The sequence below is a fragment of the Lactuca virosa genome, chromosome 5 (assembly GCF_052849685.1).
Source record: "Lactuca virosa cultivar CGN04683 chromosome 5, Lactuca_virosa_CGN04683_v6, whole genome shotgun sequence".
In the NCBI taxonomy this organism is placed as follows: domain Eukaryota; kingdom Viridiplantae; phylum Streptophyta; class Magnoliopsida; order Asterales; family Asteraceae; genus Lactuca; species Lactuca virosa.
In genome coordinates, this window is record NC_136430.1 from 265,684,997 (window position 1) to 265,712,764 (window position 27,768).

Here is a 27,768-nt window from a genome sequence, read left to right on the forward strand (position 1 = left end):
ACCCAAACATCTCCGGCAACTGTCCCCGGGAAATCTCGATCACCTCCTCCTGGATGATCTCACTGACACGATCCTCTGACAATACTGGCCTATCCTGGCTTCCAACTCCCGATCCTAACCCAGATCCGGTCTCAAGACGTCTCGTAACCACCATTCTGATAATACAATAGAGAGATCTCGGATAATCCATATAATAACCGGGAACGAACTCCCAACTAAACCCCAGGGGTTGTGACTTCCTTGCTACGCGTATGGGTCATGTGCTTCCAGTAGTACGGGCCCATACTACCTTCTACACCTACCCATATTTGTCTCAAGTATCACCACAACACCCTAACAATATACATAGACATAGCGAGCGCTAAATCCTCACTCCTAGAGGAATGATAAATATCTTATAACTGGCCTCCCGGCCTCTCACAACCCGCCCATGAAACTTCCACCAACCCTGCAGCACTCGTGTATGCTAACCATACATAACGCTGGACCCTATAGACTTTCGAATACCTGATCCTACCCTAAGCCGTTCATCAAACAAGAACAGGAAATAAGGCCAAACCAAACATTCTCAGGCTGTAAGATCTTAATTATGTACAGCCGTGATGCATACACTAAGCAACTACAGTAATGATGTCAATTTAATATAAGGAAAACCCTAGGCTATCAGGCATCATATAATCAGGCAATTCTATCATGCAATTCCTGAAGATCCCTAGCCTAGTACTAGCATGATGTTCTAATATATCACAAAACCAAATAATTCGTAAGGTATTTTGGGGTCTATCCGCGAGCTCCGGCTGATCGTACACTTTCATCCTCCTTTATTATTTTGAAAACATTTTAAGAAAATCATTTCAAAATCTTGTCCTCAGTTTGAGTCTTTAGACACGCGAGTGTTTCCTCCGATTCACTCAAACCAAGGCTCTGATACCAACTTGTAACATCCATAAAAATTCAAGCCAATTAAAAACTTTTTAAAACATTTAAAACCATTAAGTTTAAACATCAGAGTATCCCCAGAATCAAATGATAAAATCATGAAATGTGAGGAGTTGTACGATCACGCATTCGCCTTTCCGCGATCATCAGAAGTAACTGAAACAATAATCGATAAATGTAAGCTCGAAGTCTTAGTGAGTTGCCCCTAAAATACCAACGCCATACAGATATAACCATATCATATAAACATATAAGCAAATAACATGCACAATGAGCTTTCAGCCTGACTGGACCGCCTCACAGGCCTTCAGCCTATCTGGACCACTCTCCGAGCCTTCGACACGTCTGGACCGCCTCGCAGGGCCTACAGCCTATCTGGACCGCTTGTCGGGCCTTCGGTCTGATTGACATGCCCTCCTGGGCCTGTAGTCTATCCGGACCGCCCTGGGTATGTTGGCCTTCAGCACAAAGCATGACCGCCTCAACCCAACCCCCAATCAAACAAACATGAGCACATAATATCATACACAAGCATATATAACAATCAACTGATCTAACATATCATCAATCATATGAACATCCTATAACCAGGATACAGACCTAACCGGTCACTAACATAGCATCATCCTATATACCAGGATACCAACCTAACCAGGTCACTAACATAGCATCATCCTATATATCAGTATACCGACCTAACCAAGTCACTAAGCATATCACCATCCTAACTACCAGGATGTAAATCTATAAGAATATAATGTAATAACCCAAATACAAATCCAAAAAAGGGTCGGCATTGGTGCCTTAGACCCTGTCGATATTGTGAGGAGAAGTCACCTGGCACTGCTGAAGTCCCGCGGATGAAACTCCAGCTGTTGGTTGACAGATTTGCAAACTACCAACATCAAACAATACACAATTAATAATTGGGTTCCAAGCCTAAGGTCCAACTCACACTCTAAAGGCCCAATAGTCAAGTAATGGGCCAAAGCCCAACATATGGCTCAATTTTCCAAATTGGGCCCAACCCTTCACATGGGCCTTACCTTAAGGCCCAACCACCTATTCTGGTCCAAATACTTGGCATTTCAATGGTCCAATATCTCATAATCATAAAGGCCCAATTATGGTCCATCTATAGCCCAATTTTCCAAATTGGGCCCAAGCATTTCCAATGGGCATTATCCTAGAGCCCATCTAAATATTTTAGTCCATTTACTTGTCCTTGGATAGCCCATCAGTAACCCAATCACCAAAGCCCAAAAGAAAGGTTCAACTCAAGGCCTAAGTGAAATTAGGGTTTTCACATGAAATAACGATTAGGGTTAAGTGTTTCTTACTTAACCCATTAAGGACTTAATCCATTAAGTCCAATATTGCCTTAGGTTGATGATTATTAATTAATATTTTAAGTTTATTAAATAACTCCGGTGCAGGTCCCGATCAATCCCTAAAATTAGGGTTCCATGACATTAGGGTTTTCAAAATCCTAATTACGGTTTCCAACCCACATACTAGCCCATTAGTCAAATGGTTGGGCTTTTAGGTCAATTAGGGCTTCATTGGGCCCATTTGGGTTAAACAAGTCTGGCACCACCCACTACCACCTCAGGTAGTGGCGGTCAACGGCGGCTCATGGTGGCAGCCACCACCTAACGGTGGTGGTGATCGATTTTCCTTAATTATTCTGATTAGATACAATGTTACAACGTGATATCCAATAAACGCACACACACACAATAACACCTACACACGCACCCAGCCACCCTTGTGGCGGCAGGCGGTGGTTGGAGGTGGCAGCCACCATCTCACGGTGGTGGTGGTGGCTCACTTTTGATTCCAGATTACACAACCCACACACACTTAATGCAATACAATAGCTATACACACACACACACCTAAATGACACTAGCAGCCCTTCCTTTGTCTTTTTATTTCAAATTAACTCCATATTTTACCCTTTCTACCCTGACTTCGGAAATTCCTTTCAAATCCAATCCGTAATTTTACAATCAGCCCCTCCTTCTACAATTATTTTCAACTGAAGTCCAAAATTTACCCTCTAGCCCCTACTTCCATAAATTCTATCATTTTAAGTCCAATACTTACCAAACACACCCTAACTTCTAAAAATCTTTAAAAAATACATCCTGAAATTACACTTTGACCCCCGAACGTCTAAAATATATCATTTGGCTCCCCGAAGCCAACTCTCCGCTAAATATTATTGATTTTAGGACCATTATAAAATGATATAAACTATAAATTTACATCTTGGGGTTCCGGGTTTATTATTTAATTATTCTATTTTATACGGAATGTTACACTTCTCCTCTGTTACCACGACTGCTGGTACCTGAACCTGCAAAACATAAAATATCTACTACATCAGACAAACATGTCTGGTGAGTTATTATTCTATCTTTTCTTATCTTTATTCTTGTTTCTCTTTCTCATACTCTATAATCCAACTACTTGTCTAATAACATACAATGTTATTCTTTCTTCTTTTATCTATCTCTTCTATCTTTCTTCTCTAATATTTTTTTATACTCCTTATCATATCATCTACTCTGTTTTTCAGACTCTGCTCAGACTCTACTCATACTTTATCTATACTCTATCAATGTTTCTAACTTTTTCTCTGTCTTTGCATCTATATCCTCTCTTATTTAACTCGTCTTTATCCCTTACTCTACTCTTTGTTATATCTCTTATCTACTCTATCTCTTATATACTCTTTCTCTTCTTTACTCTTTCTCTTCTTTAATGCCTCATCATTTTGTCTCCTCTGGACCCAACGGTCACATCTCATTACATAATCTAAGGGACCAACATCCCACTACCATCACCGGGAATGCTCATCCGGTCGTAGTCCTCTCTCTCATGATCCCTCGTGGATCCTTAATATATGAAGGCAACATACTATGAACAACAAAACTAGAATAAACTCTAATGAAATCAAAATCATGGTTTAGGATTACGTACTTTTGAAACATTGATAGAGTATAGATAAAGTATGAAACATTGAAGTACAGGTCTTGGAAAGCTTAGCACCAAAAGAATGGTGCCACTATTGGCTCACACCCAAACCTAGAACTAGTAGAAAAGAAGAGAGAGTAGGGGGGGGGGGGGATTTCGGCCAAAGTATCCTTCTTCGAAGAGTATGAACGGAATTCATAGGACTTAGGGTCCTATTTTTAGTTTAGGTAACTTAGGGACGAAGCAGGATTTGAATGATTAAATAATAGATCAAATCCCAAGTCAAATCATTTCCTTATTTACTATCAGGAGGCTTCTAGAAACCCTAAAATCCCTCCTAATTTTGTTCGCCATCTATATGGGTTCTAGAATCTTCATTCCTTGCTCAATTATGAACAGTTACAATTCAACCCTTGGACATTTAATTAATACCAATTAATCCAAAATTAATTTCAGATTAATTCTGATTAATATTTAATTAATTCTAATTGATTTCATATTAATTTATTAATCATAATAAATTAACAAATTAATATTCTATTTCCAATTAATATATTAATCACATAATATATTAACAAATTATTTCCTCATAATTTCAAATTAGTTTATCAATCATATAATAATCTATTAACTTACCCTCTCTCTACAGATGTCATTCTACCCATGTTCTAGTTATGAGGGCAACCCAAAAAGGATTTTGCTTCTAGCTATAAGAATATACCAATTTAGTTACTGGCATAGACACCTTAATCCAACAGTCTCCCACTTGGATAAGTCTGTAACTACAATTTCAAGTATAGACCTTGAACTAAACAACAAAGAGTGTTTTCTAAAGCCACTACCGAACTCTAATGAAAATCAAACTTTGGCCCTAAGATAAGTGATCAGCTATTCCTTCATTTAACAAGATATCGTATGGACATGAGACATGGATTGGAATTAATCTCATAGTCCAAGATTATGCTTCTTGATTTTCTTATTTATGACGACTGAATTCAGACTACTAATTGAAAAATCAATTTAGTCTGGGCTCGGCCAAGCACTTCATATGCTGGAAAGAAATCGCCGAGTGGCCCAAAGATATCGCTTTTCATGTTAAGGAAAAAGGAACGAGTTACTTTGACATATAGTTATACATTTTACTAACCAAATCATGCATGGAATTACTCTTTATAACACCTAGTTAGGAGATGCGTTGGGGTAAATCAGTGCACACCTGATTCTTAAACTAGAAACTATATATCTCCGCTTAAGAATAGTAGATATTATCATCTTAGAATTACTCGTGATAAAATCCATGAAGTAATCTTTAAGCGCAGGTTTATCCAATATTTGAAATATCTCTTTCAAAGTACTCATGAATATCGTAGCAATTCCAATTGCAATGTCTTAACCTCAATCGACAATCTACAATTAATTCACGACAGTCTTAATTTAATACTTAATTCCAAAAGTATGAGCGACTATGGAATTTTGAATAATATTAAAACTACTTAAGGAAGTAAACATGCAAACTGAAATTCAATGATAAATTAATTAACTACGGTTTCAAACTTACAGAATATAAATAATTCCTATTATTTAATCACCATAACAATTACAAATTTATTCATTGTATAATGTTTCGAGTAATCAACTAACCACTTCAATTAGATAACATCGGTCATGCCTATGTTATGAACATGCATACTATGTCTCTCGATGGTCCTTCCTTTGTGAGCAGATCTATTAGACACTAGTCCAATGATGCACATTTCATAATTCTTGTTGAAACAAAAAGTGACCCTCTTCAGCTAAAATGAACCGCATACCATTTTCCTTGATGATACCGTAGAGAAGATCCTACCGGAGACTGTTTTTGTCTTTTGTGACCCGTAGAGTTGAAGATGAACCGCAGAGTGGAACTATACATGAAGATAGTTTAAGTTACTTTACTGACATTGCTTGTATTCTGTGTAATATCCGGTGTACCATTCATGGTCACCGTAGTCAGTCACTTTACGATTATTTTACTCTTTTATGTAACTTGTGGGACTCTATAAATAGAGCATCCCACTTCATGTATCTCTTACCAATTTACCAACAATCAATCGATCACTGAAAGTTTATCAATATCAGATTTTCATCTCTATATCTTAACTTATCTTAACTAATACTTAACTGAGTCCCTCTTCACTTGTTTTGTTCATCTTATACTAACTTGTGTTTGCATGCAAATCTTGTTACGATTCAATCTTGTGTCTGCTTGTTTACTGCTTACTGGTACAAACTTGCTGCTATTTATCTTCCTTACATTTCTACAATCTAATTGATTATTATCGTTGAGCTAACAAGATCCACTAAAATTAACTTTAATCCGCAACTTATTATCTCGTTACTAACGTTTGTTCAAGTTTTTCTCTCAACAATTGGTATCAGAGCCAAAGTGGTTGCCTTTTAATTCCTTTCAAAATCGAAGCTTTTGTTCTCAAAACTCTGATTTAAAAGGCCTTCAATACCACTAAAGCTCATAAGAAAATTTCAAAAAAAAAAAAACAAGGAAATTGGCTCAAGCTTATTCTCTAAACGTTTCAAACAGTGTTGGTGGTTCTAATCGAGCCCCAATACTTGTTGCAAGTGAATATCATCATTGGTCCCAAAGAATGGAAAGATATTTAAAGAGACTTGGTAGAGATGTGTGGAGATCTATAGAAGAAAGGACCTCATGTCCCTATTCTCACTCCCATTGCAGCAGACGGAGCTCAAGCAAGACTAGGTGGAGGTCAAGCAGCCTTGAACAAACCTATAAAAAATGACCTAGAGAAGATGGAGAAAGATGCAATCACTTTCTACAAAATCTCGTGTGGTGTTGCTCCTGACAACTTCGACATTATCATCAACTGTGAATCTGCTAAAGTGATCTGGGATGTTCTCAAAAATCTTTATCAAGGGTCTGAACAGGCTAAAGACAAGAATCTTACTACAACGCTCAATGAATTCAACAACTTTAAAGCTTTACCTGGTGAAAGTCTTGATGACTCCTTCAAGAGATTCAACCTTATCATCCCCAAACTTTCAAACGCTGGCACTATAGGAAGCAATCACGAAACAAACCTATAGTTTCTCAATGGTTTGGGTAGACATTGGATTATGGCTAAGATGATAGTCTAAGGAGACAGAAATATCCAAACTCTTTCACTGTTCAAGCTATACTATTAACTTCAAGCCCAAGAATTGACGATGTTAAAGGAATGTGCAGACCTAGGTGGATCACTCGCCTTGATGACTCAAACTTCACAGTTTAAAACTCCTCAGTACCCACATCCCAAAGAATAATCATATCAACACTCATATGACAACTCACCACAGTCGTATGAAGTTGATGCAGAACTTGATGACGAAGAAGAGTTTTAGAATGTCATTTCCCTGGTCAGCCAACAGTTCAATAGACTCCCACCACCTTCCTTTCGTAAAAATCAACAGTTCACCAAACCACCTTTCAATCGCAACTTTAACCCGCAAAATAACCATCCAAGATATCCCAGAAACCCCCATCACCAATCTCAGCCACATAATGCTTCTCAAACAAAAGAAACCCCGCAGACCAACAAACCTTCAAACTATGGTACCACTACCGAAGACAAATACGGATTCATTATTTGTCATAAGTGTCACAAAGAAAACCACTTTGCCAAAGACTGCAAAGAAAATGTGGTAAAAGACAAGGCATTCTACCTCAGAATGGCTCAAGAAATGGAGGATAAGGAGAAAGAAAAGGCATGATCTTATGTTTCTCAAGTGAGAAGGGATCATCAGGTGTGGTCCTCGGGTGATGAAGATGAAGAAGTTGACAACAACAGGAAGAAAGGGAAAATATGCATGTTGGCAGCTAGTGAGGAAGACGGATCAAAGAACCTGTAGAGGAACTATTTCTACATAGCAAAGGATGGAATCCTCAACATCGTCGAACATGTAATAATTATGATTCGGTCTAATGAATACAACATACATGATTATGAACCTTACTTAGAAAGACTTAATGAGACATTTGTTGTCGTCCTTACAGACTACAACAATGCCATAGATGAAAAGAATATAGCGACCCAAAAGTTGTACCATGTGAGAGGAAGAGTAGAAGACAAAAAGCTTAAGGTCACCATGTTAGAAAAAGATTTGTTGTTAGAAAAAGATGCTAGGGTGTTAAATCAAACTCAAGTAGATATTGCTTTGAATCAACGGGATCTTGCCCAAAAAGAAATTGTACGTTTGAATCGTTTAATTGAAAAACTGTTTAATGAAAGTGAAGCTATTATGAACTTAGTCAATAATCGGACCGTAGACAGCACATAAATTGGGGATGGTCCAATGGGTACTCTACCGATGAGAACTTTCCTCCTCAGTTTGATGTCAATCGTCCCTATGTCCCACCAGACCGTACTTTTCATTATCCAGTCAATGACAAGACTTTTCTCGAAGACATACGATGTAACTTCGGTAGACTTCATGAACTTAGAAACCATTGTGTCATTGAGCAAAATTCTTCCTGAATCCTCGGGTAACGTAGATAATTTCTTACCCATCATTGGCATAATTTGTCCTGGGTCTCAGTCCAGTTCAGTTATGGATGAAGAAATTGTTTTGGAAGGACCTGAATTAGTTGTAGAATGTCCATATTTGTCTTCCAAGACATGTCCCGACCAAGAGTCACCATTGACTTACTCTGCGGTACTCCAATCCTCTCTACCGCAGACCCCAATCAAATTCACAACTACTCTTCAGCCTATCTTGCATGAACTGCCCATTGATAATTTTGAATTTGGACAATGTTCTTAGCGTCATGAACTTTCTAGTTCTGATGACTCAAGTCCTCGATGTTTACCTCAAACACAGAATTTCAAGAAACCTCAACTAAATTTTTCTGATGTTGTTCCACCAAAGGTAGAAGCAAAATTGGCTCTGGAAAAGGAGATCGTATACTGACGTGAAAAGCGAGAAGCTGATTCCAAAAATAAAACTTTAGAAAACCAGACCAAGTTTTCAAACAAAAGGAATTTTGAAAAACCCATCACTGCAAAAATGTTAGGATTAAGATCCTTAAAGATCAATTAGATTCAGAACAAGTAAAACAAGAACACAACGATGATTCAAAGAATGTCGAATGATTAAGTGTCACGCCTCAGAAGAACTCTATGAAGAATTACTAATGTAGAGGCATGATTAGGGTTACAGCGTAAAGATCAGAGTTAACAAAAATACGATGCATGATGCACCTTAAATACTCTAACCCTAGAAATAAATACGAGTGGACAGGCCCAACTCGATAATACAAAAGACTAAATTAAAAGCCCAATGACACAACATCTAATACCCAACAATCTCCCCCTTTGCGTCAATTGAGGCACGAAACCATTAGCCTTAGGTTCGCTTCTGTACTTCGTAAAATTTTGGAATGATGCCAAAAAGTTTCTGACGAATTTACATATACCACAAAACCATGTCAGATAAGCACTTGAGGTCGTCCTTACTATTGCCTTTGTATTTTGTCACCAAATCCAAAATATACTCGCGGAAGGATGTAGTGTACAAATGCTTATCAGAAAGGAAGAAGCATCCTCTGCGAAAGTCTGCACCAGTTCGTTCCCTAGCTTGATAAACAATGAACCATTCTCCACTGTAAATCTTCCCTAGCTTCAGCTTTGCAAAGTCCTTTGGAGATTCCTTACGAATAGCAGAAGGCTTCTTTCGCAACACCGCGGCTACCTCAACATCCATGTCCCCAATCTCTTGAACATAAGACTTTATCATTGACTGGAGATGAGACATGATAGGTTCGTATTTTTCTTTCTCTTTCAGCAGAATGTTTTAAAGAACAAACTATTCATTGGGGTTAAGACATGGTAAGTCTGCGAGAGTGAATTCATAGCACTGGATGGCTGAACCTCTTGCCACTTTGAACTTCGCGCTCGGAAAGTTGTCAGTATCGATTGGCCCCGCGGCTTTCACCACAGTTATCTTGATCAAAGACCATGTTTTGTATTGCGGCTTCATATGCTTCATATCAAAAAGAGAACAACATATGATCAACCCTACTATCAGTGGATGGAGCGTTCGCCACTTTCCCAAAGAACGGAACCTGAAGGCTTTTGGAGTGATTGGTAGATCCAGTTGTGAGTCTCGTGTGTTTTGAAGATCAAGCGACATAACTGGCTCTAACCAATACTGGCTTGGTAAATCATCAACATCACGCTGGATTCGCTTCAAGGTCCACTTTGGAAATAAGAGATTTTTGCTCTAAAGAGTAGCCTGAGCCTCTTTCTCAGCTCTTTCCTTTTCTTCAGCCTCTCGGATGATCCGCTGGTGCTCATCCAATTCGGCTTCACGAGCCTTTTGCTTTTTAAGCTCGTGTTCGTCCAACTCCTCTTCGACTTCACTGTTATCAATGATGGGCTCTTCATTGAACAATTTTTCCTTGCGCTTAGGTTCTTTCTTGACAAAAGGTTCAACTGGAGATTTGAAGTCTTCTTTCCTTGACCTATCAGACACACCTTCTCCCCCTTGTTTCAGAATGATGCCAGGTTCCGGAACACCTTCTAGACGGTGAAGCATTGCGAAGATTGGCCTAAACTTCTCTTCCAGATGCTTGCGCATTGTTATTGTGATCATAGAGTCCCTGGTCTCAATGATATCTGAGAGCATGCCGGTAACATCTGAGATACAACTTCGCATGGCCACTCTCTCAGATAACAAATCATTGACCTGTTTCTCAGAAGCTTCTAGTTTAACACTCAACACCTTTGCTTCTTATGTCTTGAGGGCAAGAGAGTCCTTGAGGTTACTCTCCTTTGCCAGTTCGTCTTGAAGCTTGAAAATTTGAGAGGCGATGGTGGTTTGAAATACTTCATGGTTAATTTTCAGGCCAGTACGAATCTCTTGCAATTTCGTCATCTCAGTTTTGAAAAGCGAACCCAGACTCTTTAAAGCTTCATTGGCTGCCGTGGTGTTGGAGTTGAAGGTGGTTTGGAAATTTTCCATGAAGTTAGTAGGGTCAACAATTAGTTTATCGACTTTTTTGGTCGTAGACTTGCAAACTTCTGCAGAATCAACAACTGCTTTATTCATATTTTCAGCATTAGCAGAATGCTCCTTCGTGATTCTGTCAAAGAGATACTCAACGGCTGCTTTAGAATATTCGTCAGAAGATGAAGCCTAGGAAGAGAGAAGCATTTGATCAATCTTTTCGTGTAGGGAATGAAGTTTCCCTTTCGAAACAGGCACATTATCTTCACTCTCAGTCCGTATTTGGAAAGGACTATAAGTGAATCCCCCAAGATCGTCGTCTTCAGCATCATCAAAGATCATATCCGGGTCATCTCGGATAAGAGGGGAAATAGGAGGTGAAACATGGGTTGAAAACCTGAAGTTTTACCCCCGTATTAGATACGTTGACCGAAAATAGAGGTGTGGTGGAGGTAGTAGGTGGAACTATAGAATCAGTGAACAATGGGGTATTAAGAGGAATGTTGGTTTATTGTTGTGAAGAGACTGGTGGAGGGCATGGAGCAATGGTAATTGGCACAGAAGTAGTTTTAGGTGATGGAGGAGGATAAGGAACAAAATCGTTAAAAGTTTGAGTTACCTCAGGATTGGATATCTCTTCTTTGTTGTGAACGTTCTCATCCTCATTGTGAACTTTATCATCCTCCTTGATGTGAATGTCTGATTGAGTGTTAGACTCTGAATCTTCGCTTGCACTTGGAGTGGGGGTCTTTCGCTTGCGAGCGGGCTGCTTTCACCTTTTGGGATTTGTTGTAGAAGGAGCAGTTTTCTCTCCTTTCGCTTCTTTGGAGTGACTGCTGGCTCAGAGGGACCCTCTTTCGTTTGCTTTTGTTTACCTCCCTTTTTCACCTTGTCAGCTTCGTCAATTGTTATGCGCATCTCATGAGTAATGGTGCGAGCTCGTGAAGGTTTAAGCTTTTTGTACTCCTCCAAAATTTTACTTGCAGCTGGCACACATCGAAACATGGACTCCGGAATAAAGCCATCAAAGAGAAACTTCGAGTTGTCAGCAATGATGATCTTGGTTGTATGAAAAGTGGCAATCGAGGACATCAGGGAATCTTTCATCATGGGGATTTGGTGTTTTTTACTTGGCCATTGAACAACAATGGTCCAAAATCGAGCACAGGAAATCTCACTCTGTCGAGTCGTGGAGTGAGTATTTTGCACTAGCTGAGCCCATAGAACGATGCCATAATCGAGATTGATGCCATGGTAAAGACCATACATTAGAGTCATAAACAGCTTACTGGCATAGTCTGAACCAGTGACTTGAACAGAAGAGTAAATAGACCATTCCATTGAGGAGGCAAGTTGGGTTTTCTGAACTTGGAGATAGAGGGAATGAGATCTTTATACCCCATCTCATAGAACGTCTCCACAATTGCTGCGATGGAGATTGAGTCTGGATTTACCATGGAATCATTGTATGTAAGCCCTAGCAGAGAACAGATTCTGGACTTGCTGATAGAAGTTTTCTTGTTAGAGATTTCGAAGGTGATGCGTTCTTCTTCCTTGATGTATGATGCTGATGAATAAGCCTTCGAGAGTAGAGACATTGGGACGCACTAAACCTTAGTTAAGGCAGTGACCAGAGGGGAGTACTTTAAGCATTCAATGATTGGAAGCATGAAGGAATCATACTTGAAAGGAGACAAATCAAGAATCAAGTTTTGATTATGTTTGATGGAAAGTAGTGACGAGTGAGCGGTCTGATCATGAACTGATGAAGAAACGGCCATTGTTGCATGTTGATGAAGAAGAAGAGCAATAGAGAGAAATTGTCTTTAGGGTTCTTGAGAAAATTGGTAGAGGTAAAAGGTAACTTTGTGGATGAAAATTCATTTTATACGATTACGCAAGAGAGAGAATTTGAAGCGTCGATTAATCGATTACCTCTGAAACGACGCGTGAAAAAGCGAGATTTGATAAATGTAGCCCCGATAAAGGTGTCATACGGCGTGATAATTGGAAGCGTTTCAAATTCCACACGCCTAAATTTCAAAATTTTATCCACCACTAGCCGCGTCATCATTATCTTGTTCTCATCCAATCCTTTTAATAAATAGTCATACGTCCTTTCGCATTTGAGACACAATATAACTTGTGTGTATAAAACCGAGCATCATTGAATCTGCGAAACTGAAAATTCCATAAGTACCACAAACAAGACTTTAGGAAAATCAGAGAGATTTTCGTGCAAGAGTGTGCCAAAGAAAAAGAAATAAAGCAATATATATCTTTAGGATAGTAGTGATGTCTTAAAAGACATGAAATTATATATCCCAGGCAACGATCTCTTCCTTTCAAAGTCAAGAGAGACTAATAAGTGTCTGTGTGGTTTCCCGTTGAAATACGATGAAGTGTTTGATAAGAAACATTGAAAGGTATTTTTTTTAATTAGGCTTAATGGGTGGCTAACTATTCAACCAAACAACAAACTTGATATAAGTACGAATGTTGGATGAAGTACTCGTGTGACCAGTGTAGTCAGTTGAATGAGTAGGTTTGGAATTATTTTAGTGACAAGATAAAACTTTGAAATCTCAAAAAAAAAATTGGATCTTATGGGAAGAAGTGTCTTGGAACCAGAACACTTCATAAAGATCTCGCAAAAGAAAAAGAGATTCCTTGATATAGACCACGAAAGTGGCTTTCGTTAATTCCATGGTGAAAATCTAGAACATCTAATTGTCCACCGTCAATTCATGTAAGTGTGTTGGATTTGGAGTTTCACTCAGTACGTGGTGAACGAAACTAAGATCATTAACACATATGTTGTGTAACCATAAACCTCAGTGGTATGGCTGAGAGTCTCAAGGGTTACATTTATGAGTGCAAAGGCAATGGAGAAGTGTGAAGGTGGTTCCAAAGAAGCGAATGTACCTCTGCTATACGAAAGTGACTAAGTAGATAACTCTTAACTCAAAGTGAGAAGAGTAAGGTAGTTCATGACTAATGTGAATTTAACAGCCTGATTGGGAAGAAATGATTGGTAGAATCGATTCATTAAGGCTTCACATCGAGTCAATTGAGGCTTTGGACAACATACATCAATATGCTTCTAGGGACACTTAGCTAATACATAGACGAAGAAACTTATACATGCCCTATCACACAAATAGAGATATGAATCTGTGTCTCCATGATCTTCTCAAGATATTTTTTGTGTTTTTGAAATTTGTGAAAATAAAAGAAATAAAAATAAAAACAAATAAAATATTTTTGTATTTTGAGATTTTCTGAAAAAGAAGTAAAAACAAAAAGAAAAATATTTTTTAATTTTGAATAAAATAGAATAATTTACAAAGGAAAATAAATTAATGCCAAACAAAACAAAAAAAATAATAATAAAAATGTTGATGCGAATTAGGGCGAACGTTCGTATCAATTCGTGTCCCGAAAAAATCGGAAACGAATTAGAGCGAGCGTTGTGCAATTCGCGTGACAAAAAATAAATTGAAAGCGAGCAAAAATTATTTGATGCGAATTAAGGCGAACGTTCGTGTCAATTCGTGTCCCGGAAAAATCGGAAACGAATTAGAGCGAGCGCTCGTGCCAATTCACGTAACAGGAATAAAAAAATGAAAGAATACCAAGAGAGAGGAAAAAGAACAAATATTTTTGTAATTTTGGATTTTTCAAATAAATGATTTTTGAACGTTATACATAAAGTACAAAAGGATATTGGTAAAACCGAACCACAAATGAACAGTGGACAGTGAGTCACTGCGAGCGTTCGCATCGATTCGCGTCGACAACTTTATTAAAGCGAAGGTGGTTTTGGTACAAATTCAACTTCCATCATTCCTAGGCCTTAAAGAATTCTATTGAAGGTTGTTTCAGGCAAGGCTTTTGTGAATATGTTAGCCAACTGATCAGAGGATCTCACGAAATGAATTTCTACGTTGCCGTCTTCTACGTGATCCTTGATGAAATGATACCTCAGTGCTATGTGTTTCGTCTTTGAGTGTTGCACTGGGTTATGACAAATGCGAATGGCACTTTCAGAGTCACAATATAGTGGGATTCGTTTCATGCTTAAGCCATAGTCACGAAGCTGACTTTGAATCCAAATGACTTGAGATGTACATGAGGCAGCAACTATATATTCAGCTTCAACTGTTTACAAGGACACACACGTTTGCTTCTTGGATTGCCAACTGACATGTTTTCCATCTAGAAATTGGCATTCTCCAGTTGTGTTTTTTCTATCTAAACCACATCCCCCAAGGTCAGCATCTGAAAATGCTTGTATGAAGAAGCCTGATTTCGCAGGGTACCATATGCCAAGTGATGAAGTTCGTTTCAAGTATCTGAAGATATTCTTGACGGCCACCATATGAGTTTCATGAGGATTTTCTTGGAACCTAGCACAATAACAAACGGAAAACATAATATCTGGTCTACTAGCTATTAGATACATCAATGATCCTATCATTTGACGATAAAGGGTCATATTAGCAGCTGGTTTTTCTAGAGATGGTGTCAGTTTCGTTCCGAATGCCATTGGAACCTTCACTTTAGAGTCTCCTACCATGTCAAACTTAGCTATTAAGGTCTTCCTATATGCTTCCTGATTTATGAAAATGCCTTCTGGTCCCTGTCTTATATTCAATCCAAGGAAAAATTTAATTGGACCCATGGAGCTCATCTCAAATTTAGTTTCCATCAACTTTCGGAATTCAGCTGTTAAGCTGGGATTTGTAGAACCGAAAATGATGTCATCAACATAAATTTGGACGATCATCAAGTGGTCACCCTCTTTCTTACGAAAGAAGGTTGGGTCAACCGAACCTTGTTTAAATTTGGACATTTTAAGGAAGCGAGTGAGAGTTTCATACCAGGCTCTTGGAGCTTGTTTGAGACCATACACTGCCTTGTCTAAGATGTAGCAGTGATTGGGATACTTCTCGTTTACGAACCCAGGAGTTTGTTCCACATATAGAGTCTCTTCTAATTCTCCGTTCAAGAAATCACATTTAGCATCCATTTAAAATAACTCGAAGTTATTGTGCGTTGTGTATGCCAAGAAGATACGAACATATTCCAACGTTGCAACAGGTGGGAAGGTTTCTTCGTAGTCGATACCTTCTTCCTGACAATACCCTTTAACCACGAGTCTCACATTGTTTCTTATAACATTCCCTTCTTTATCCATTTTGTTGTGAAACACCCACTTTAAACCTACAATCGATGCATCTGGTGGAGTTGGAATTAGCCTCCAAACTTTGTTTTGTTCAAACTCGTTGAGTTCGTCTTGCATCGCTTGCACCTAATCAGAATGATCAAGAGCAACATTGATCGTTTTGGGTTCTATGTTGGAAACGAATGAGTTAAACGTACAAAATTCCACTTTAGATAATAATGCAGTTTGTTTCGCTTTTTGCTGAGATCTCGTAAGGACTCCTACAGAAGATTCACCGATTACTTGGGTTTTGGGGTGATCTCTGGTCCATTTGGTTAGTGGATGATAGTTTGGATCATAAGTGGGATCCAATTCAGCATTCACTTCTTCGAATTCAAATTGAACGTCTGAATCGTCATTCGCATCCTTATTCTCCCCCTCGAATGACGAGAGATCCTCTTCTTCAGGAATTGAAGTATCTCCTATGAATGGGAGGTGGGACATTTGTATCAGAGGGTGGGTCAGAAGAAAGAGACAGTATAACCCTCCCCCTACGATGGAATGTTCGTGTCTTGTGGTGGAGATTGCTCCCCCTGAGGACTTGCATTTGAGTTAGAATTCTCCCCCTGGAATGTAGTGCTCGTGTCTTGAGGTACTTTTGCAGTTGATGGCTGATTGTGCATGTCTTTCGCAGCGTCATCAATTATCTTCTTCAATTCATATACTTTATTGTCAGCTGCTTTCGCTTCAGATGTGATAGCCTTCTCTGGCTCATCAAAGAGTAGCATGAAGTCTTCATATAGACTGGAGATTGGAACAGTGGTTGGACTTGGCTTAGGAAAGATTTCCTCCAATTGACTCTCATTCGACTGAATCCTCTTCAAGTAGTTGTCAACGAACATAACGTAGTAGGTTTCTTCGATCTTCTTTGATCGTTTGTTGAGAACCCTATATGCCTTGGAGGTCAGCAAATAGCCCAAAAATATACCCTCGTCAGTTTTCGCATTGAATTTGTTTCGTTGTTCCTTGGAGTTAAAAATGAAACACGCGGAACCAAATACATGGAAAAACTTAACGTTAGGTTTGCGATTGTTGATGATTTCATAAGGAGTAATTAAGAATCGCATATTTAGGATGGATCTGTTTTGGGTATAGCAAGCAGTCGCAATAGCATCTACCCAGAAATATAGAGGCAGACATGCGAACGTGAGCATAGTTTGTGCAGCTTCGCACAAAGAGCGGTTTCGCCTTTCAACTACACCATTCTGTTGTGGAGTGTAAAGAGCAGAAAAGTTGTGTGAGACTCTCTTTTCAGCAAGAAATTCTTCAAACGCTTGGTTTTTAAATTCTAGGACATTGTCGCCGCGAACATTGCGAAACAGCTTTCGCAGTTGAAGCTCAATTTGCTTTATAAAATCCTTGAGTTTAGGAGTAGCTTCATATTTCTGTTTAAGAAAATACACCCAAGTGAAACGTGAAAAATCATCAACTATTAGAAGAATGTAGTTACTACCACCAACACTTTCAATTGCAGAGGGTCCACAAAGGTAGATATGCACAAGTTCCAATGGTTCAATGATTTTCGTGTTTACTCTTGTTGGATGACTTTTTCTGCTTTGTTTCCCCATCTCACATGCTGCACACAAATTATCCTTATCATACTTCAATAAAGGAAGCCCTCGCACATGATCACCAAGAACAACCTTGTTGATGTCATTGAAGTTGAGGTGCGAAAGTCTTCTACGCCATAGCCAATTGTCATCAGAGTGAGCTTTCGTAAGCAAGCATATGGCAGGCTTCCCTCGTATCGGGTTCAGATTCAAAGGATACATTTCTCCTTTTTGCTGTGAATTTAAGAGATCTGCTTTAGTTTTCTTTTCTATTATCTCAGATCCTTCATCATGAAAGGATACTTTCAAGCCTGTCCCTACAACTAATTGTGAAACACTAATTAGGTTGTGTTGTAAGCCTTCCACATACACCACATTACGAATTGAAAGTTCTTTGTTCGTTATCATCCCATAGCCTTTGATCTTTCCAAACGAGTTGTTTCCATACTTTACATTTCCACCATCTTTGAGAGCTCGAAACTCTCGCAACTCTGCCTTCCTCCTAGTAATGTGACGTGAGCAGCCACTGTCGATATACCATTCAGAATCAAACTGCTCGTCACGAATTACCTGCAAGAATCAAGCAGATTTAGAAACCCAAAGTTGCTTAGGGCCTTGTGAGCCTTTTACAGAACGAGGAAAAACAATTGCAATATCAACCATATAAGTTCGTTTAACTAATGTGGTTTCATATTTCTTAGTTATGGTGAAAACTTTTACTTTATTTTTCTTTTTCGTTTCTTTTGAATTAGATCGTTTTTGTTTGTTTTTTATTTGATTATTGACAAATTCTTTCTCAACTTTCTTTGGGTTAGCAGTCGATTTCTTGGTTTGAGCTTCAGAATCCGAGACTAACTTCCCCTTTGCTTTGACTTCTTTGAACGAAGCCTTCGTGGGTTGAGAGTGATGAAATTTTGGTTTCTCAATGGGCTTCTTTGAAAGAGAGGGTTTTTGACAAACTTCTTTTTGGGTTTATGTAGATTGCAAGAGTGACAGTGCGAGCATTCACTGGGATGCGCATGCGAACGATCTTTCGCATTTTGATTGGAAGATTTTTCTTTGCGAACATAGTTGGAATTTTGGGATTGCCAAAATTGCTTCCTTTCATTGAGATTTCTTTATATATCACATTTCTTTGACGTTTTTGTTCTGCAAGTTGCTTAGATGACTTGTGAATGTTCACCTTGGGTTTCGTTTTTCTTGTATGAGATTCAACTTTCACAGATTGAGGTTTGCTTGGACTTTCCTTTGTTCCACTTGGGCTTCCTTTCTCAAAGGTTGAACGATTATTTAGTGGTTCTGCCACATATCTTCCTTTCACTCTCCATGAAGTTATTTTTCATAGACCCTTCATTTCGTCTACATTGTATATAGGAGCGCACCAAAAGTACTCGTCACAACAATCTTTGTTGTCTTCATTGACGATGGACATTAGTTCGACAGTTTGATTTTTGTCCAGTCCTTTAGTAGCAAACACTTGATTAGGGACAGTTTGTACTTTGGGAAAAACTGTTTCTTTAGCTTTTAAAATTTCAGGTTTGTTTTGAGAAATACGTACGAATACAACCGATTTAAAGAAATCAAAGGTTTCGCATGTTTATTTTCGTTTTTAACAAACTCTGTGCAATCCACCTCATCCCCTACAAATATTTCGCTCATATCACTGTCATCATCGAATTCAGATGTGCTTTCAACATTTATCTTATTTTCTGAACTCAATTTGGTACTCAATGAATCGAATTTATGTATAGTATCATATTTGACTTGCTTTATATCGTTTTCGTCCAAAAGCTGTTTTAACATGTTTTTGTGATCTTTAGTCTTAATATATGATTCAATTCTTTCCAGTCCTACCTTGTAAGCATCAGAAGTCTCGTCAGATGAGACGATGGATTCGCACTTCTAAAAATCGGCGTCAATTTCGTCTTCCTTTAATTCAAGAAATGGTAAAGTCATCTTGTGAATTTTCTTACCAATCTCACAATCAAGGTGCAACTGAGTAATGTTAAAGTAAAGCCTTTTAGCAATCAAATAAAAAATGTTACGTTGTTTTAAAAGCATCAAATTGTCTCGTTGCAAGTAAATTAATTGATCCCTAGACTTAGACAAATCCGACTCGATCTTCTCAATCCACATTTGCCTCTCATCGCTTTTCGACGAAACCCTGCTGATTTGATCAGTTAGGTTAGAGTTTTTTAAACGGGTTCGTCTTAAACTATCACTAATGCTTGAAAAGGTAAATTTTAGGTCATTTAATTCATTCCCATGTCTAGACACATGTATATTTAAAGATTCAAGAATTAAATTTACCTTGTTGATCAGTTGTTCGCATTCATTGATTTGTTCACCAACTGGTTTCGCTGTGAAACAGCTATCATCCCTTCTTCCACTCTCAGTAGCATTCTCCTGCGTCTGTGACCCATCACTTGTCACCAGCAAACACCTTCATGCGAACCAAGAACTCTCCTCTTTCGCAGAGTCACCCACAAGCTTCTTCTCCTTTTTGTCTTCCACCTTTTGAGAAGCGCTTTTGTTCTCCTCTTTCACCTTTTCTGAGTTGTAGCTGCCCTGCCAGTTTCGGTTCTTGTTTGATGGAAATTTCTTTCTTGCAAATCGCTTGGGATTTGAAAACATTAAAGCATACTCTTCGTTCGTAAGATCACATTCAGAATGATCAGACTCAGGCTCCTCCTCTACAACTGTTTTGCCCTTCACAACAAGAACTAGTGATCCCATACTAGAAACAACTTTCGCTTCTTTCAACACCTCACTTTCATGTGCCTTAAGAATCCCAACAAGCTTGGCTAAAGAGTAACTTTTGAACTGCTCATGCGCTATGACGGTAGAAACCACTCCCATCCGCTCAGATCTAACCCCATTCATGAGAGTAAACCTTTGCTCGATCACCTCACATCCAATACCATGTTTCATCATCTTACTAAGAAGATGATTGTAGCGATTGAATATTTGGCTCAGATTTTCTTCTGGCTTCTGTGCAAAAGCACCAAACTCTGAAAGCAGGAGTGTTTGAGTAGAATGCTCAAGATCTGCGTCAGTGAGTAAAGTTATTTGAGCCTATACCAGATGGCTTTCGCAGTATCACACGCACTGACTAGACGAAAAGTATCAGCGTGCAAAGTGAATCTAATGATCCTCATTGCTTTGACGTTGCTGATTAATTTATCTTTCTCGTCCTGTTGAACATCCTTCAAATCAAGAAGCATCTGGTTATATTCCTTCTAATTTTTTATAACCCTTTTGGTTTCAGTGTGAACAAATGGACCGAGAGTAATGGCTTCCCAAATTAAATAACCATTATCATCTGAACCGAGAACATAATCTTCAAAATGAAGCGCCCAAACTTCATATTCATGAGGAAAGAGATTCGGAATCATTGTTGTTGATCCAATACCACTTGAGATATTAATGGAGTTGATGTTAGAATCGTCGTGTTGCCTGATGATATTTTCTTTGATACCTGTAGAGAATCAGACGTGTAAACTAAGACAGATTATATGGTAATATCAAGATCACTTTACGCCATCAAGATGACAATGAGGACGACTGAACTAGATCCTATATTAACAGAAACCCTAAAACTCTGTAAATAGAAGAGATGTGTATAGATTGCACAGTCTTCTTCTCTGATACCAATTATTAGGATTAAAATCCTAAAAGATCTATTAGATTCAGAACAAGTAAAACAAGAACACAACGATGATTCAAAGAATCTCGAATGATTAAGTGTCACGCCTCAGAAGAACTCTATGAAGAATTGCTACTGTAGAGGTGTGATTAGGGTTACAGTGTAAAGATCAGAGTTAACAAAAATATGATGCATGCATGCACCTTAAATACTCTAACCCTAGAAATAAATACGAGTGGACAGGCCCAACTCGATAATACAAAAGACTAAATTAAAAGCCCAATGACGCAACATCTAATACCCAGCAAAAAACCTTTTCAAAACCCACTACAGTCGATGGATCGTGCAAAAAGTCATGCACAGTGACAAAATATCTTGACTCAAAGAAAACTGAAAATTTTCAAAAAGGGGTCAAGTCACCATCACGAAATTCCTTAAAAGACACAAAAATGAAGGGTATTTTACACACTTCACAATTTTCGAAATCCCTTATATCAGTCAAAAAATCGAAACCTACGACTAAGTCTTTTAACAAACCTTTTTAAAATCTAGTGGACAATTCCAAGAAACACAATCCTCGGACCAGTCAAAAGCAAAAGACCACACCCTCCAGACCGTTGACTAAGTATGGTCTGTGGATTAATGAAATTATGTTTTTGTTTTTATCCACTGACACCAAAGACAAGTCCAATCCCAACTCGAAAAACTCAAAAAGATGTAACACATCGTGGTCCCAAACAAACATGAAAGAAGAAATATGTTTCCAAGTCTCACATGCATGCATATGTTAAAAAGGTTTCCGACGTTACCACGGGCTCCAAACTTGTTTGGGTGCCCAAACTAACCAACTAATTGTGTAGGCAATGTGGAAGGAGGAACAAGAAGAAGGTTGGTTAATCAATAGTTCCTTATCGTTTCACATGACTAGAAGGTTGGAATACCTTCGTGATTTCAGGCCAATCAGTGGTGATTTCAACCAATAAAGTTGAATGCAGGGTTCTTATACGGCGGATAAGTCTAATAGTCGAAAGCTTTGACGTCAAATTCGATGACTATTACATACGTAACATTGCTCCTTCAACAGAAACAAAGTTCATCATGGAAAGTGATATCCTAACCTCCTCAGGTCCGTTAAACATAGTTGAAGTTAATTATGATGACCTCTTTGATCCTGTAGAGACATCACATGTTTCAGAAATATTTGTGACTCTGGTAGCACAACAACAACATGCAGAAATGTCTGGACCAATCCTATCTGAAGGAACGTCATTCAATACTTCCACCTCACCGGTTGAGGGGGGAAGTTCAATTCCTTTGGAAGTTACAACCATCGAGGTTCCAGTAACTAAAGATGCTGCTCCAACACCTACCCACAGACTAACCAATCAATCAACCGTGTCTGAAGATTATCAGGATGAAGAAATTGAAAATATTGATACAAGAAAGGATCCAAGGATTATTAATCACTTCTCAGTCCAGGGGGAACCAACATCAGTAGTTCAGGGGGAACCTTTATCGGTTCAGGGGGAACTCCCATCTTCAATCCAGGAGGAACTTCCATTACCAACCGCAGAACCGATCCCAACAATCCAAGATTCATCTGCGGGCTGCTCTCACATTGAGGGGAAACTACCTTCTTCAAGCAGACCCGAAGAGTCATCTAACATACAGAACATTCCTTCAAATGCATCCGCAGACCATCAGCAATCTCTTCTACATATTTGGACGAAAGATCACCCACCGGGTCAAATCATCGGCAACCCGTCTTCAGGTATTCAAACTCGTTCTTCTTCTGATTTAATAACCATTGTCACTATGCAACATTCATGTCATCGGTCGAGCCCAGAACCACACAAGAAGCACTTATGGAGCTCGATTGGATCATTTCAATGCAAGAGTAACTTGTTGAGTTTGAACGTAATAAAGTTTGGAAATTGGTACCGAAGCGAAAAGGCCACACTATTGTCGGTACAAGATGGGTTTACAAGAACAAGTTAGATGAATCAAGTGTGGTGGTGTGAAACAAAGCACGCTTAGTTGTAAAGGGGTATAGTCAACTTGAGGGTGTTGACTACGATGAAACATATGCATCAGTTTCAAGGATGGAAGCCATACATATTTTCTTAGCGTATGCAGCTCATAAAAACATCAAGGTCCATCAGATGGATGTGAAAAGTGCTTTCCTTAATAGAGAATTAAAAGAGGAATTATATCTGCAACAACCTCCAGGCTTTGAAAGCTTAGAATTTCCAAATCACTGTTACAAGCTGAAGAAAGCGGTCTACGGGTTAAAGCATGCACCTAGAGCATGGTATGAGACTCTTTCAGAGTTTCTTTTCTCATCAGGGTACAAAAGAGGTATGATAGATCCCACATTATTTAGATGAGCAAATGACAAACACTTGATGCTTGTTCAAATCTATGTGGATGATATCATCTTCGGTTCAACGGATCAGGGAATGGTTGATGAATTTGCAAAGCTCATGACAAGAAAGTTTCAAATGAGCATGAATAGAGAGATAAATTTCTTTCTAGGTCTTCAGGTTAACAAGTCCCTCAAGGGATTTTCATCCATCAAGATAAATACACCATTGGATTGTTGAATTAGTTTTCAATGGATAATTGCTCCTCGGAAAAGGTCCCTATGGCCTTTGGGTATAAAATCTAAGCTTACCCTACCGTAGAGTCAATTGATCACAAGACATAGCGAGGAATGATTGGCTCATTGATGTACCTCACTGCTAGTCGACCGGACATTATGTTTGCTACGGGTTTATATGCTAGATACCAATCTTATCCCAAAGTATCTCACTTGACTGCATTCAATCAGATCTTCAGGTATCTAAAAGGGAGTAAAGCCTTGGGTATTTGGTACCCTGCGGGTAACGACTTCAGTCTTCAGGCTTTTATAGACGCAGATCATGCCGGGTGCAGACTCGATCGAAAGAGCACTTCGGGTGGATGTCAGTTTTTGGGTGGAAGATTAGTTAGCTGGTCTTCAAGAAAACAAAAATGTGTTGTACTGTCTACCATAGAGGCAAAATATGTGGTCGCAGCTAGTTGCTGCTCCCAAGTCCTTTGGATGAAGACACAACTTTTGGACTACGGGTACAGGATGCTGCGGGTACCCATATATTGTGATTAAGAGAATGCAATAGCGATTTCACATAATCCTATTCATCACTCGAAGACGAAACACATAGAACTACGGTATCACTTCATCAAATACCACATCCTCAAAGGTAACATTGAACTTATTTTTGTGCCAACTCATAAGGAAATAACTGATTTTTTCATTAAAGCGTTCCACTTCCCCATTTTTACAATGGAAAAAACCATTTCTCACCCCACATTTAAACGGTGTGTCATCATGGGCTTGCAAAACAATAAATGCTCCTCTTTTCCCAGAAAACATTTCTTTTTGATTTATTTTAATTTAATCTGGTAATTATAAAAACCCAAAGGTTTTTAGCTTTAACAGTTGTAATAAAATCAATATCAATACTTTTTGAAATCTGGGGGTATAAAAGCCCCCTTTTCTTCCCAAGAGAGCTTTTACGCTTTCTGCACTTTCATCAGACGAACTTCATCTTCTTCAGCTTCTTGCAAAAACTCTTTCAAGCAAATTCTTCAAACTTTTTTGCAACAATGGTGAAATCCGGTTTATCGAAGAAACAATCCAAAGCTTCTGGTTCATCACGACCAATTGGGTTTGTATCAACGATCAAACACCTAACTCCCTCAATCGCAGCCAACAATTACAAAGGCATCTTTGAAGATCACAACTCGTACAATGAAGCAATCAAACTCATGATCAAGTTTCTTCCAACTCACCCTCTATATGGAGCCTTTGATTCTTTTACTGAAGCTGTTCCACAAGAAGTTCTTTTCAAGTGTGCATTCTCTGCATTCAGAACTCGTGACAAACCTTAAGAAGTTCATCTCAATCTTATCGATGATTCTTTGTTGGTTTTGACCAAAGAGAAATTCCTTTCTGCAATCAACTTGAGGGGGCTTCCTTCAACCAGATTCTACTCTCCAAGCACCTTATATGTCTTCTCTTCTCTGTACCAAATGGGGTACCATGTGAAACTCAAATTATTCGGTGAATTCAAGAAGAGAAAATTGCCTGTTGTTTGGCAATTTGTGTTTCATTTTGTGATTCGTTGTCTGTTAGGCAGAACCGGAGGGACATACAACATGGAAAGAAATTGATGGACATCATGTGGAGTATTTTTATTGGCAATGTTGTCAACTATGGGCAAATCATATGGGATAAATTTGTGCAGTACATCTCCAAGGATGCCCCGAAGGAAGGCATGATAGAATTCACCTTTGCTAGGTTCTGGTCATTATGCCTTGTGGATCTTCATAAGGATGCTAATCTCAGCATGGGAAATGACACCAATTTGTTTTCTGCACGTGATCGTAAAAGGTACAATCTGTCCAAGGATCTATCTATTTTTGGTCCCATTCTTCGTTTTCCTATGTACATTCTCGAGTCCATTGGACTTACTACAGTAGAGGTGGTTGATCATATTTTGGCTACAAGTGATATTTCCCCATATCACTCTTCCCCACCAAGGCCCAGGCAGCCTACCGCAGTCTAGGCCCGCATCCAAAACCAAAAAGGTTTAAATCCCTTGCTATCTCAAGAAAAACACTAGTGAATGTTGTCACTAAGGGAGCTGGTCCCTCAAACAAGAGAAAGGATAAGACCGTAGAGTCTACTCCCAAAGCTCAACTTTCCCTTTCCAAGGCTCATGATCCACCTATTAATGTTGTTGATGACAACTAACAAGAGCATTTGGAATCCGTAGACATTTTTAGAACGAAGAAGTTGAGGCGTACCCCGAGTCACAGCCAAATGCAAACCAAGGTAAATGTTGGAGTCTCTCAAAAGAATCCTGCAGCCATTGGAGTCACCACAGACTCACCTGAAAGAACTCCAACTCACTACTCTGATATAAATAGTGTATCAGTTTCATCTCAAATTGGAGACAGACCCCCATCTGGAGCCCAAGTGGATCCAGATGTTAATACTTACCCTAAGGTCTCCACGGCTTTACGTCTGCACGTTTTTACTACTGACGAGTTGCACTACATATTTATTCATGTCACACATACAGACTAAACACTTGTTGCATCGCAGGGCCCTTCTTCAGTGGCCCTAGCTGGAATAAAGCCGAGGCCAAACTTGATTTTAGATCAAGGAGACCAAGGAAGCTATGGAAATCCTGTACCTCCTTCATTAGACTCAAGCGGTTTAGGCATGGTGAGCACAAACATGCAAGGATCCATGAACCCGAGGGACACCTCGGCGTGTAAAGGATTTGACGGTAATGCATCCGACGACTCTTGGTCCCGATACTGCGCAATTAACAGAGTCTGGGCAAAGAAAGTTTGAAGCCTTTAAAAGGGCTCTACAAGCAAGAAAAACTCAATAGGTGCAACAACAACGACAAAAGGAGGAATCACTTCTCCTTGTGGCCAAATATTGGGCTACCACATTCAACAATGCTAAAACTGTGCATGAAATTCCCACAATTCAATAGTGGATGCCAGAGATGGATAACACTGTTCAAAAGATCCAATAAATGGAGAATGCTGTTAGTACCTTCAAGCCTCCATAAAAAGATGAATCTCATGATTCCAACGATGATGGAACAGCCATTGAGATCAGCTCTGCACCAATGTTTGGTCTTGATGATGATAATATCGATGATGTTCAACAACCCCCTCCTTCAGATGACTTCATTATGGTTGTCGATGACGAAGAATCAAGTGGTTCTCTGCATTCCACTTCAAAGCCCAAGCAAAAGAAGAAAAAGAAGATAGTTGTATCCAGAAAAGAATTCCTCGACCTTCAAGCCAAATTTCATCAAATCTTAGTTGTAGTCTCTTCCAAGACCCCGCAGAGCACTGAGAATCCAACCACACAGTCACTCATTGATCGTTTTGAGATCTTAGAAATAAGAGAAAAAACAACTGCAGAGAGGATTCTTCTACGGATAGAAATGGGCATCAGGAACCTTGACAATCGAAGGACGGCTGATCACAAGGAATTCATGTCCAAGGCCGAAGACTTCATCAAGGAATTGAAAGAGTTAAAAACCGAACTCCAACAAATCCTTCAAACTCAAGCAAGCAACTCAAAGCAGCTTGTTGACGAAACTCACACCGCATATAAATCAGGGTTTGCGGTACTCCAAGAAATAATCAAAGGATTGAGAAGATCACTCACTGCCAAATAGATTTTTGATGAAATCCTCCGTCACACAAAGGAGATTTATCAACACCTCTTCAATCCGAAGATCCCCAACAATAAAGAAGTGTGTGCCCAGATGAAAACACAATTCGATGCCACATTTCAGAAGATTGATGAGTTGAAACATTAGTTTGAGGATAAGATGGAGCCTGCTTCCTCA